This window comes from Schistocerca nitens, chromosome 11 (genome assembly GCF_023898315.1).
Source record: "Schistocerca nitens isolate TAMUIC-IGC-003100 chromosome 11, iqSchNite1.1, whole genome shotgun sequence".
Taxonomy (NCBI): domain Eukaryota; kingdom Metazoa; phylum Arthropoda; class Insecta; order Orthoptera; family Acrididae; genus Schistocerca; species Schistocerca nitens.
This window is the reverse complement of record NC_064624.1, coordinates 55,023,064-55,029,063: the sequence shown is the minus strand read 5'-3', so window position 1 is coordinate 55,029,063 and position 6,000 is coordinate 55,023,064.

Here is a 6,000-nt window from a genome sequence, read left to right as displayed (position 1 = left end):
TTTGTGGTAGAAAAAATAAATGTCTTAAACAAAATTACTTTTAAAGAAAATTAGTGGTCACAATTTGACTTATTAAAATTATTTGCATAAAGTTTAGGAAAATATGCAGCTTTAAATTACCTGAGACTGGAGGCCAAAATTTTGAGGTGATCTTTTATAGTTGCAGCTCTATCATCAGTTTTGACAGTCAATTCCCAAAAAATTATTGTAAGACTGGAAATACATTGTAGAATCAGACAATAAGAAATTCAGCCTTCAGTTGCAAGGTAAAACTTCTTATTTTTCCTAGGTTTCGATGTCAATAATGGTATCTTCTTCGGAACCTGCAGTTTTACCTTGCAACTGAAGGCTGAATTTGTTATTGTCTGAACAATTCACAGTTGCTTAAGCACTGAATTATGTTAAAGATTTGTAAATTTGTACATGCCAAGCCAAGTAAAGCAGCTAACAGATTTATGTACATAGTGTATAAAATACTTAAAACAAGTTCTAAAGAAGATACCATTATTGGCATCGAAACCTATGTAAAGTAAAAAATTTCACCTTGCAACTGAAGGCTGAATTTCTTGTTGTCTTAACAATTCACGATTTCTGAAGTGCTGCATTATGTTAAAGATTTGCACATTGGAGAATAAATCTTATTCCACATTTTTGATCTCATCACTGAAGTTGCATTATCATTGTGTCTACTTTTTCTTGTATGAAGAACTTCTGAACATCCTTGCTCTGCAAAAGATAAGAACATTCAGGGCACTGAAAATATCCAGCAAATATACCAATCACTGCAATCAGTTTTCATCAGTCATACAGTCTAGGTAGGATCTTTTCATCACAGTCTCCACCCATAAGAAAAATCCTGAGTTTGTCGCAGAGTTTGAGAAATCTTGACAGACACCAAACATTGAAATGAAGTTGGAGCTGTGCATGTTCACTGCCCATTTCATCACACACTATGCCAAACAGTCTCGAGTTTTTAGGCCTTGCTTTAATAAAACTGACAATTTTTACCACAGTATCAAAAGTTTTCTTGATACACTCATCTGAACCTTAAACTGTAAGAGCGTCTTTAAGTATGCTGCAATGTGTCCACTGAACCAAGGGTGTCAGGCCTACCAAGTTCAACGTCTCTAGTTCATTTTCTTTCATAAACTTGTAAGAGATTTCAAAATCTCTTCGCTAGTTGATTCTGTCAGCAAAGATTCGCAAAACAGCTCTTCTTAAATATTGTCATTCAACGCAAAACTATCAAAAGCTAATAAATTAGACTGGCCAGAAACGTCTATACTCTCATCTTACCTTACAGCGAAAAACATTCGCTTTGTTTCAGAGCAGTAATGGCAGCTTCATTCGCATTTTCCGACATTTTATCAATTTTTCTGTTCACAGTTGTATTTGATAATGGAGTTTCATTTATTCTTTTTGTACATTTTTCATCAAGCAATACTTATTACTACTGCTGCAGGAATAATAAGTTCTTCTCCCACAGTGTGACCTAAACCCCTCTTTGCAATCAAATGTAACTCACAAGAAACTCTGATGCTTAGTATGTTCTGATCTGAAGCATTTTCCATGATGGATTTAGTCATAGAAATTTTTTTTCTAAATTTGAAACAAATCGAGAGACTTTCCTACACATTCAAGATCTTTAGCTGATAGATGAATTTCCAGTTTTAATAGTTTTGTAGATTCGTTGGAAAGCATTTCAAAACAAATCACAAATAGATCTTCTTTGGCACCTGACTACACATAACAAGAATTTTAAGTAATGGAGGTTATGTTTCAAAAATATGTTTTGAGTCCTACTTGCTTTTTTGGTACTAATTAGCACAACATTCCCACTTGTAAAATATCAATCTAATACTCTGCAAATACATAAATGTAAAGTATCTATCTAATACTCTGCAACTACATAAATTTTTATAGAATGGGGCTTTGTGTACTCATCATACAAATGTACAGATCCATTTTCACTGTCGTCCTGGGTTTCTCTGTATAAACTGTGAAATTTAACTCTTAAGTTAAATTAATGTCGAAATCGAAGTTGATTTCAGTAAGCTATTTATTAACATATTGAGAAATATTACAATAATTCGCAACATATTTACAATATACATGAAGCAGCTACATGCGTACTACTTAAACACCAAAATGAGACTGCCTCCTCTGTCAACATGTGTGACACTATATATATCTTTTAAACAATTCCGAACAATCCTCAGCATTGTTTAAAATGGTTTTTTGATTAAATAACAGGTTACAGTAGGTACTGGGAGATGAAGAAGCTTGCACAGGATAGAGTAGCATGGATAGCTGCATCAAACCAGTCTTTGGACTGAAGACCACAACAACAACAACAATTAAAGTAAACATTTAAAAACTGATAATAAATATATAAATGTATGTTTGCACCTGTACAGCAAGTGCATTACTGTATTAGCCTGATTTGATTCGAGTATAACTTCTCAAATATGTAATTACAATAATGTATTTACATGTTTTATTAATTACTAGAGGCTCCCTTCACAGAAAGTATTCCTATCATTTACAGAGCTTCTGTACTTAAACATAATTGCAATATAATAGTTAGTTTTGTTGTTACAATTTTTTCAGGCATATTACATATAACGACTTTTTGTTTGCATGTGTGATCCCAAATTAGACTGGAGAATGTACATTTTAAGTGGGTTTTTGTGGACTATCACGTTTCAACACACCAAAAAAGATTTGTCCAATTGAAATTTGAACAAAACCTTTTTTGATAGATCTACGTAACAGTACACACTTTACAATAAATTGGTAGAAGAAGCATTTTACTTATGGTATCAGATAAATAATGTGTTTGTTTAAATATGCAAATTAATATGAAGCATTATGCAAAAATTATTACTCAATAATACAAGGAAAGAACGAGTTATTTCTTAACTGTATGAGGTAACATGTAACTTTGAGTCTCAAAACTAGTATAAAATTCCTAAGTGTAAATGCAATAATCTCTGTACTTTACATAAGATATCAGATTATAGTATATAGACTGTCTCAAGGCTTTTTGGTTTATCCAAACAATATTATAACAAAGTGTAGGTTAATTCTTGAAACATAATTCTTTACAGTATGCAGACTGTTTTGTAGAAAGTCTTTAGGTTTGCAGTATGCAGACTGCTTTATGGATAATCTTGAAGTTTGCAGTATGCAGACTGTTTTGTAGAAAATCTTGAGGTTTGAAGTACACAGACTGCTGTGTAGAATTAAATGTCTGACCAATGACCAATCTTACTATTTAAAGAGTGTGGTTGCATATTAGTAATATTCTAAGTGAGGCATTCAGATATTAGTATAAGTGAATCATTCCTTATGACAATTATATGTTTAAGTGAATATAGTGACATGACAGAGCATACTAGCATATAAGTAAGTGTTCACAATTTCGAGTGCTGGTATATGGCACAAAAATACATAAGCAAGTGCTCACAACTTTGAGTGCAGATATATAGCAGAAAAATACATAAGTAAATGATTACCACTTGGGTGACAACACACAACAAAATCAGACAAAAAAAATAGTATTACAGAGCATAGTTACATTTAACAATGCAGATCCTCCTATAAAATAGTCAAAGCTGACATGGTAAATGAGAAGGGTCTCAGCAATAGAGACTTATGTCAATGGATAGAGGGATGGACAGTTTGGTACTCTGCTGAGAAGTAAGAAATAAAATTGTAGATTTCGAGTGCTGGAGGGGAAGAAGGAAAGATGACAAACCCCCAAAAATTGGAACCCCCTCCCCAGGATCCGTACTGTTCCAGTACTTCACTGTGGCGCCGGAGGGAGAAGTGTGTTCAGCATTCCATACAGAATAGACTTGCCACAGCTTCCCTTCCTAGTCCCCGAAAATTAACTCCAGCATTCCCTATTAACTGATCAACGAAGGGTAAACAATAACACTCTACGAGAGAGGGTAACTGTAAATTTTAACAATAAGATCAAAGTTCCTCTGATATCTAGATTAGACTCAACATAATTGATACATAAACGTGAAAATATAGAAATAAGGGACACAAGTATCATATGAAGTAATTGCATATTCCATATTAATAAATAAACCATGTGGAATGTCTCTTTGGACCAATCATATAAGTGTGAAGACGTTCACCTCACGATGAGAAATTTCTTTCACATCAATATATTTGCTAAACACAAGAAAGTTAAGTGTGAAAATGACAAAGAAAATTATGTAACATTTTTTTAAAAATTATGTATGATACAGATCTGAGATATACAAGTTTAGTTTTCTGGATTTTCATTCAAGCATCATGTATGTTCTCTTCTCAACTCACAATGCATGTGAAAAGTATTAATTTTTTTTAAGTCCAAGGACTATTTCATAAAGTACATGTAACAAAATAATTTCAACAATTTGGCAATGAGTAATTACAGAGAATTAGGTTGCATGTGACAGTATATCATGGTATAATGTATATTAATGCATCGCTAGTTCTAACTTTTGAGAATATTTGGCAATGAGTAATTACAGAGAATTAGGTTGCATGTGACAGTATATCATGTTATAATGTATGTTAATACATCGCTAGTTCTAACTTTCTTCCCATAAGCTGTAAATTTAATTCAAGTAAGTATATTTCTTTTGAAAGGAAGAGAGCATTGGTAATGAGTGGTTACTGAGAACCATGTTGCATGTGACAGTATATCATTGTACAAAATTCTATGTAAGAGTAGTTGCCAATCAACTCATACAATATGTTCCTTAGTCAAAGGAAACAAATTTTATCGGAAAACAATGTGTTCCAATGTCATGTCATAATTTACCTAACTGTCTATTACATTACTTTATTCATTAAAAAAAATTAGCCCAATTTCATTTTCATGCCAGACAGGAATTAGTTGTCAGCTTTGCAGACATCAACTTACACGGATAAATCATGTCAGTTTTCAACTATTAAACTACATCAACCACTATGAGATTTTCACTCTGCAGCGGAGTGTGCGCTGATATGAAACTTCCTTGCCTGCGAAAGGCAAAGGTCCCGAGTTTGAGTCTCAGTCGGGCACACAGTTTTAATCTGCCATCTGCCAGGAAGTTTTACATCAACCACTGTATTACCTGAGTGGCTAACGTTCTTACTCCCTTAGAAGTTAAACTCAGACTTAAGAGTAACTGAGCTTGAGTATTTCTGGTCAGGAAACTACAAGGATGGACAGAAGGATTTACCCACAACAACTGTCAAAATCACCATGTCCTCATAGCTTATATGTAGTCGTTTCTAAAATTTCTTTTTGCATCATCTAGCAGAGACAGTAAGCTGCATGGCCACATGTATCCATACAATCCAATTTTCATTGGAAATTTATGTAACCACAGGTTGTTCCCAGAAGAAATACTGCACATTTATCAGCTGATATACTTCTCATTGATCATCACCTCATTAGACATGATGTAGCAACAACAGATGAGACACCAAAGATAGTAGGACACTGGTAAAGGTAAGTTCCAACATAGGTTAAGACAAAGGCTGGAGTACGGCAGGTTGTATTTGAACGGATCAAAAGTTGGGACAAAATATTTTATTCAGTTATTCCATAGGTATGATTTATACTTTTCTTTGTAATGTAATAAATAATAAATAATCCAAATTCCATTTGAGAGCAGATGTCTGCAAGAATAACAGCTATACTTGTAAATATCAATTCTCATGAACTCCAGACAAGCATCAAATCTTTTCTCATTACATAGTATATGTTTGTGAACATTAGTATACAACTGATATAATAAAATAAAATTGAATCAGTTATCGTTGAGTATTTCACATTAGATATCAGACTATTGACTGACATTTGTCTAGAGAAATCTCAGATTAAAATATTTAGAATCCAGATGGATTTGCCTATAAACACATGGAGAGAAGAATTATATGCTTGCTGCAATCTGAAGTGTCACTTATCAAACATTTTGTATATAAACAAAGATGATGTGACTTACCATA